At 46.8% G+C, this 8,967-nt stretch overlaps 1 protein-coding gene across 1 annotated transcript in view; it reads left to right on the top strand.

Moving 5' to 3' along the window:
• The window catches only part of TBCC (tubulin folding cofactor C), a 227,166-nt gene that overhangs the window by 89,478 nt on the left and 128,721 nt on the right, over positions 1 to 8,967 (top strand). The gene's annotated exons all lie outside the window — the stretch shown is intronic.

Raw genomic sequence — 8,967 nt, 5'->3', positions numbered from 1 at the left:
TCTCTACTAAAAATACAAAAAATTAGCTGGGCGTGGTGGCTCGCGCCTAAAGTCCCGGGAGGCGGAGGCTGCATGAGCCCAGTTTGTGCCACTGCACTCCAGCCTGGGCGACAGAGCGAGAGTGTCTCAAAAAAATTAAAAAAATATTTTTTTTAAATTAAAAATCCTGAAAACAACACAAGTCTTATCTCTGCAAACCTCCAGAGCAGCGCTTCTCAAGCATTAATAGTGAATAGGAGTCATCTGAAGATTTTACTAAAATACAGATTTTTATTCAGGAAGCCGGGTGGGGAGTTGATACTCTGCATTTTTTTTTTTTTTTTTTTTTTTTTTTGAGATGGAGTCTTGCTTTGTCCCCCAGGCTGGAGTGCAGTGGCATGATCTCGGCTCTCTGCAAGCTCTGTGTCCCGGGTTCACGCCATTCTCCTGCCTCAGCCTCCCGAGCAGCTGGGACTACAGGCGCCCACCACCATACCTGGCTAATTTTTTGAATTTTTCGTAGAGACGGGGTTTCACCGTGTTAGCCAGGATGGTCTCGATCTCCTGACCTTGTGATCCGCCCGCCTCGGCCTCTCAAAGTGCTGGGATTACAGGCGTGAGCAACCGCGCCCGGCCAATATTCTGCATTTTTAACAGGCTTCAGAATGACACTGGTGCTACTGGTCTATGGGCTGACTAGTAAGACTCTAGTGTCTGGTTTCCCTCAGGACATTATTATATATTTAATATTTCTTCCACACGATACTAGGAGGGCAGGAACCATGACTGCTTGCTCATCACTGATCCTAAGGGTCTAGCACCAATTTCTCGATTTTGGCACTATTGATACTGATACTGGTGGCAGCTAAAGGCCTCGTGTTGCCATGTAACTAGTCCAACCGGAAAGACTGCCATGGGCACAGGTCACTTTCTGATGAATAAGTGTCAGGACAACCCAGTATTCAGGGTCACACACTGAAAGAGGGAGGCTCATTCTCTTTCAGCACCTCACCGTGTGTCTTTGTAAAGAGGCAAAATACAAGGGTCATCAAAGTGTAAGACATTCACTAAATAGTAAACAAAAAAGCAAAAAGTTAAATGTTTTGTGATTTTTCCTCTCTATGGATAAAAGGTAGAGTCTGTGGTATCAATAATATTAAAGGGAGGAGGAATTTTAGGGTTAACAATACTCCAGCCGGGCCCCGATGGCTCACACCTGTAATCCCAGCACTTTGGGAGGCTGAGGCGGGCAGATCACTTGAGCTCAGGAGTTCAAGACCACCCTCAGCAACATGGCAAAACCCTGTCTCTACTAAAAATATAAAAATTAGCCGAGCATGGTGGCATATGCCTGTAGTCCCAGCTACTTGGGAGGCTGAGGCACGATAATTGCTTGAACCTGGGAAGCAGAGGTTGCAGTGAGCCGAGATTATGCCACTGTACTCCAGCCTGGGCAACAGAGCCAGAATCTGTCTCAAAACAACCCCCAAAAAACCAGTACTGCAAGGCTGAATGGGATCGAGGCCAGGATTCAGGAAATGGTTTTCTACTGCCAGCAGATGGTGCTAGGAGAATACTTATTCTCAGCGCCAACGCCATTACTCCACCAGACTGACACAGGGAGAAAGAAAAGAGCCCCACTCTTAAACAATTATTCATTAACTGAATATGTGTTTACTGAGCATTGAGCATGTGTCCTAGATCTTTTTTTCAAAGTGAGGTTACTGAGGTCGGGTGTGGTGGCTCATGCCTGTAATCCCAGCACTTTGAGAGGCTGAGGCAGGCAGATCACCTGAGGCCAGAAGTTCAAAACCAGTCTGACCATCATGGTGAAACCCCATCTCTACTAAAAATACAAAAATTAGCTGGGTGTGATGGTGCATACCTGTAATCCCAGCTACTTGGGAGGCTGAGGCACAAGAATTGCTGCACTCCAGCCTGGGTGACAGAGTGAGACCCTGTCTCAAAAAAAAAAAAAAAAAAAATTCCAATCCTCTTGTGAACTTATCTCTTCTTCATCATGTACAGTTGGGCGGCTGTTGGGAGGATACCAAATCCGAACGTTTCCCTCTAATACTTAAAGTAGTCTTTGGAAGATCTTTTCAATTCTTTTAATCACCCTATTGGGAGTGGGTATGAGATGCTAAATTTCTCTGTGATTTTGAATTTTGAGCAGAGTGATGATGGCACAAAGTATGAGATTTGAGACAAGACTTTTTTTTTTTTTTTGAGACAAAGTCTTGCTCTGTCGCCCAGGCTGGAGTGCAATGGTATAATCTTGGCTTACTGCAACCTCTGCCTCTCGGGTTCAAGCAATTCTCGTGCCTCAGCCTCCCAAGTAGCTGGGACTACAGGCATGTGCCACCACACCTGGCTAATTTTTGTATTTTTAGTAAAGACGGGTTTCACCATATTGGCCAGACTGGTCTTGAACTCCTGACCTCAAGTGATCTGCCCACCTTGGCCTCCCAAAGTGCTGGGATTACAGGTATGAGCCACTGCACCCAGTTGGGGGCAAAACTTAAGGATTTCCACCTAAGAAGACCTCCTAGAGTTTCTTTGTCTCTATTCTTCTCAAGCCTGGTGGGTTCTTCAATGTTTTCTTTAATTCTTATTCTCCTTACAAAATCCCTTTATGTTGGTTAACTAGAATAATTTTCTGTTGTTTACAACCAAATAATCCTGATTGTAATACTCCCAAACATTTGGGATACAGAATAGGGTGTAAAAAATGTTCCCAGATTTTGTGTGTGTGTGTGTGTGTGTGTGTGTGTGTGTGTGTGTTTGAGTTTTTGAGATGGAATCTCACTCTGTCGCCAGGCTGGAGTAGAGTAGTACTATCTCGGCCTACTGCAACCTCTGCCACCCGGGTTCAAGCAATTCTCTGGACTCAGCCTCTGAAGTAGTAGCTGGGACTACAGGTGCACATCACTATGCCCGGCTAATTTTTGTATTTTTAGTAGAGATGGGGTTTCACCATGTTGGCCAGGATGGTCTCAATTTCTCGACCTCGTGATCCGCCTGCCTTGGCCTCCCAAAGGGCTGGGATTACAGGCATGAGCCACCGTGCCCAATCCCCAGATTGTTTTTTTTTCTTTTTCTTTTTCTTTTTCTTTTTCTTTTTTTTTTAGAGTCTCGCTCTGTCGTCCAGGCTGGAGTGCAGTGGCACGATCTCGGCTCACTGCAACCTCTGCCTCCTGGGTTCAAGCCATTCTCCTGCCTTAGCCTCCCGAGTAGCTGGGATTACAGGTGCCCGCTACCACGCCTGGGTAATTTTTGTATTTTTAGTAGAGACAGGGTTTCACCATGTTGGCCAGGCTGGTCTCGAAGTCCTGACCTCAGGTGTTCACCTGCCTCAGCCTCCCAAAGTGCTGGTATTACAAGCGTGAGCCACAGCGCCCGGCCAATTATAGGTATATTTGTATGTAACAATTTTGGAAGCATATATGAAAAAGTGCTGATGGTGGTCTTTTTGGGAAATGGTAGTAGGGTCTGGAATCGGAGGAAAACTTCTACTTTGTGATATGCCCTTTGTTTACCACGTAGGAATTAGTTTAAGAAAAAGCTCTGAGCCAGGTTGGTGGCTGACGTCTGCAATCCCAGCACTTTGGGAGGCCCAGTTGGGCAGATCACTTGAGCTCACAAATTTGAGACCTGCCTGGGCAACATGGTGAAACCACGTCTCTACAACAAATATAAAAATTAGGCTGGGTGTGGTGACTCACACCTGTAATCACAGCACTTTGGGAGGCCGAGGCAGGTGGATCACTTGAGACCAGGAATTTGAGACCAGCCTGAGCAACATGGCAAAACCCTGTTTCTACTAAAAATACAAAAAATTAGCCGAGCGTGGTGGTGCACACCTGTAGTCTCAGCTACTTGAGAGGCTGAGATGGGAGGATCGTTTTAGCCTGGAAGGGCAAGGCTGTAGTGAGCCAGATCTTGTCATTGCACTCCAACCTGGGCAACTGGAGTGAGACCCTGTCTCAGTAGTTAGATAGGTAGATAAATAGACAGATAGACAGACAGACATGGCCAGGCAAGGTGACTCACACCTGTAATGCCAGCACTTTGGGAGGCCGAGGTGGGTGGATCACTTAAGTTCAGGAGTTTGAGACAAGCCTGGCCAACATGATGAAATCTCATATCTGCTAAAAAAATACAAAAATTATTTGGGTGTGGTGGTGGGTGCCTGTAATCCCAGCTACTCAGGAGGCTGAGGCAGGAGAATTGCTTGAACCTGGGAGATGGAGGTTCCAGTGAGTCGAGATTGCACCACTGCACTCCAGCCTGGGTGACAGAGTGACTCCATCTCAGGAAAAAAAAAAAAAAAAAAAATCTTGGCCCGGCATGGTGGCTCACGCCTATAATCCCAGCACTTTGGGAAGCCAAGGCGGGCAGATCATGAGGTCAGGAGATCAAGACCATCCTGGCTAACATGGTGAAACCCCGTCTCTACTAAAAATACAAAAAATTAGCCAGTCATGGTGGCATGTGCCTGGAGTCCCAGCTACTCCGGAGGCTAAGGCAGGAGAACTGCTTGAATCTGGGAGGCAGAGGTTTCAGTAAGCCAAGATCACACCACTGCACTCCAGCCTGGGCGACAGAGAGAGACTCCGTCTCAAGAAAGAAAAAAAAGGCTGGGCGCGGTGGCTCACACCTGTAATCCCACACTTTGGGAGGCCAAAGCGTGCGGATCACGAGCTCAGGAGTCCGAGACCAGCCTGGCCAAAATGGTGAAACCCCGTTTCTACTAAAAATACAACAGTTAGCTGGGCATGGTGGCACATGCCTGTAATCACAGCTACTTGGGAGGCTGAGGCAGGAGAATCGCTTGAACCTGGGGAGGTGGAGGTTGCAGTGAACCGAGATCGCACCATTGCACTCCAGCCTGGGCGACAGAGTGAAACTCCGTCTCAGAAAAAAAAAAGAAAAAAGAAAAAAGAAAAAAAATCTATATCTATATATAAATTAGATGGGCATGGTGGTGTGTACCTGTCGTCATGCTACTTGGGAGGCTGAGATGGGAGGATGGGTTGAGGCTGGGAGGTGGAGGTTACAGTGAACAGAGATCGCACCACTGCACTCCAGCCTGAGTGACAGAGCCAGAACTTGTTTCAGAAAAAAATAAAATAAAATAAAATAGAAAGTAAAAAAATAAAAAAAAAGATCTGTAAGTAATTGGATTTTTGTGGTTCTCTCTGAATTGGTACCAGAATCTCTTTCCTAACATGTCTGTGCATAATTTATTTCAGTATTCTCTGCACTTCTGGATTATTTGGAATCCTACTTTTACTTAAGGGAAAGCTGCCACACCCAACACACCCTAAGGGGAACTCTATCGGCAATTTCCCATCTGCTCCATCCTCTTTCTTGGATTAAGACACTGTTTGCAGTCAGCTTCATTGTGCTTCAAGCTTTGCTTTGAGAGTGACAAGGAGTTATCGGGAACCAGGTAGGAAAGAGGTTAGTCTGAGAGCAGTGGATGAACCTGGAGTTAAGGCAGACCACGTGAACAACAGCTTTTGATCCTGATGAAAAACAGGCATAAGGAAGCAAAAGTGGGAAGGAAAGGGAGAGAACAGGTGAGGGGCAGCAGCCTCAAGCTTGAGGATCGACAAGAAAGCTGGGGTAGGAAGGTGAAAGTATGTAGCAGGTAAGACAAAAGCAAAACAGACAAACCCAAACTTCTGAATTATTTAGGGATAATGGAATATGGCTCTTTTTACTTTTTTTTTTTTTTTTTTTGAAATGGAGTTTTGCTCTTGTTGCCTAAGCTGGAGTGCAATGGCATGATATTGGTTTACCACAACCTCCGCCTCCTGGGTTCAAGCGATTCTCCTGCCTCAGCCTCCCAAGTAGCTGAGATTACAGGCATGTGCCACCACGCTCGGCTAATTTTGTATTTTTAGTAGAGATGGGGTTTCTCCATGTTGGTCAGGCTGGTCTCGAACTCCCAACCTTAGGTGATCTGCCTGCCTTGGCCTCCCAAAGTACTGGGATTACAAGTGTGAGCCACCGCACCCGGTCTCTTTTTCTGGTTTTTTTTTTTTTTTTTTTTTTGAGATGGAGTCTTGCTCTGTCAGCCAGGCTGGAGTGCAGTGGCACAATTTTGGCTCACTACAGCCTCCACCTTCCAGGTTCAAGTGGTTCTCCTGTCTCAGCCTCCCGAGTAGCTGGGACTACAGGCATGTGCCATCATGCCCAGATAATTTTTTGTATTTTTAGTAAGACAGGGTTTCGCCATGTTCAGCAGGCTGGTCTTGAACTCCTGACCTCAGGTGATCTGCCCGCCTCAGCTTCCCAAACTGCTGGGATTACAGGCGTGAGCCACTGTGCCCGGCCCCGCTCTTTTAACTGTCTGCATGTCTTCAGTAACACTTTTTTTTTTTTTTTTTTTTGAGAGAGTCTTGCTCTGTCACTCAGGCTGGAGTGCAGTGGCACGATCTTGGCTCACTGCAATCTCCATCTCCCAGGTTCAAGCAATAGTCCAGCCTCAGCCTCCTGATTAGCTGGGATTACAGGCACCCACCAACATGCCTGGATAATTTTTTTTTTTTTTTTTTTTTTTTGCAGAGACAGGGTTTCACCTTGTTTGCCAGGGTTGTCTCTAACTCCTGACCTCAGGTGATCCGCCCGCCTCTCAGCATCCCTAAGTGCTGGGATTACAGGTGTGAGCCACCGTGCCCGCCCTTAGTAACAAAACATTTTACACCCTAAGAAGTAGAGGGCCGAGACCAGTCTTCCTAGTTGATGGGCAAGGACACGGTGACTGAGAGTTAAGTTGTATGAAGATACATAATTATGTGATAGATGAGGTACCAGAACCCATTTCCACATTCTGCTGCCAAAGGCACTTTCTGCCCACCCAGTTGCACTGCTTTCCTTGACTGTCATAGAAGTAATTTTTTCCCAAGGATCTTCTTGCCTTTGCAATTGGTTTCAAAGGTCAGACTCCAGCACATACCCAAGAGTAATACAGATTAGAGTTTCTTTTTTTTTGAGATGGAGTCTCGCTCTGTCGCCCAGGCTGGAGTGCAGTGATGTGGTCTTGGCTCACTGCAACCTCCGCCTTTCTGGTTCAAGCAGTTCTCCTGTCTCAGCCTCCTGAGTAGCTGGGACTACAGGTGCACCACGCCTGGCTAATTTTTGTAATTTTAGTAGAGACAGGGTTTCACCATATTGGTCAGGCTGGTCTCAAACTCCTGACCTCAGGTAATCCACCTGCCTCAGCCTTCCAACGTGCTGGGGCTACAGGCGTGAGCCACCACACACGGCCTGGGTTTCTTATAAAGGTCTTTTACCTGCAGCAGTGTAGACAGGCAATTCCTATTACAGAATCCACTTTATACTACGTATGTGCTCCTGCTATTTGTGAATATACTGAAACAGATTTCTCTATATAATTAACAATTTAATTACAAAAGTCTTGGCGCGGTGGCTGACGCCTGTAATCTCAGCAGTTTGGGAAGCCAAGGCAGCCTGATCACCTGAGGTTGGGAGTTCGAGACCAGCCTGACCAACATGGAGAAACCCCATCTCTATTATAAATACAAAATTAGCGGGCATGATGGCAGGCGCCTGTAATTCCAGCTACTCGGGAGGTTGAAGCAGGAGAATCGCTTGAACCTGGGATGCAGAGGTTGCGATGAGTCGAGATCACGCCATTGCACTGCACACAGCCTGGGCAACAAGAGGGAAACTCTATCTCGGAAAAAATAAAAATAAAAAATTAAAGTCTTTTATCTCTGTTACTACAGAAAGTATCATATTTTTTTTCTCAAGTATAACTCAGGAAAATACTAAGAACCAGGGCATGGAAATGTAAATTACAGCTCTCTGTGCAATTTATCGTGGCGGTCCAGAAGAATTTTATTTTTTGAGACAGGGTCTTGTTCTGTGACCCAGGCTGGAGTCCAGTGGCATGATCATGGCTCACTGCAGCCTTGAACTTGGCTCAAGCAATCCTCTGGCCTCAGCCTCCTGGCCTACACGCATATGCCACCATGCCTGGCTAATTTTTATTTTTTCTGCAGATAGGTCTCACTGTGTTGCCCAGGCTTCTCTTGAACTCCTGGCCTCAAGCACTCCTCCTGCCTCAGACTCCCAAAGCGTTGGGATTACAGGCATGAGCCACATGCCCAGCCCAGAAACATTATAGCATCCCATTTTCTTCTCTCCTGCACTCCAGTCAGTTCCCAAATGTAATGTATATTTGTGTGTTGCTCCCCCTGTATACTGTGAGCCCCTTGAAAGCAGAAAGCATGCCTGAATTATCTGTATATCCCAATGTCTAGCACAGTGTCTGCCAACAGTCAACTGCTCAAGTAATATTGTTGGTTAGTGATTATCATTTTCAGCTGGATACCCAACAGGTCCTCCTCTGTCTTGGAGAGCACACACAAGGCTGCAAGCAGGGCATGACCCTGAATCCCAGGGCCTAGCCCTTTCAGAACAGCACAGCTAGAGCCCTGCCTGAGCAATGCTGTTCCAGTTCCCCCACACTGTAAAGGTTTCTTTATTTTCCCTTACCTTTCCCCCAGTAATTAACTTGGAACTTTCTCTGCATCAGGAAGTGCTAGGGCCCCTTTCCTAGAATGTGTCCTCCCATACACACAGCTGTGGGCTTTAACCATCCTAAGAGAAGATGCCTGTTTTTCCTCCAGGTATGCCTCCAGGGAATAGAGACAGATCCTAACCTAGCAACCAGATGATCCTTCCTTCCCTTTTTTTTTTTTTGATGGAGTTTCGCTCTTGTTGCCCAGGATGGAGTGCAATGGCGCGATCTTGGCTCACCACAACCCCTGCCTCTCCCCGGGTTCAAGTGATTCCCCTGCCTCAGCCTCCCGAATAGCTGGGATTACAGCCATGCGCCACCACGCCCGGCTAATTTTGAATTTTTAGTAGAGACGGGGTTTCTCCATGTTGGTCAGGCTGGTGTCAAACTCCCAACCTCAGGTGATACACCCACCTTGGCCTCCCAAAGTG

The sequence above is a fragment of the Macaca thibetana genome, chromosome 4 (genome assembly GCF_024542745.1).
Source record: "Macaca thibetana thibetana isolate TM-01 chromosome 4, ASM2454274v1, whole genome shotgun sequence".
Taxonomy (NCBI): domain Eukaryota; kingdom Metazoa; phylum Chordata; class Mammalia; order Primates; family Cercopithecidae; genus Macaca; species Macaca thibetana.
Note: the sequence above shows the minus strand (reverse complement) of the source record. Positions and strands in the feature narration are given on the sequence as shown.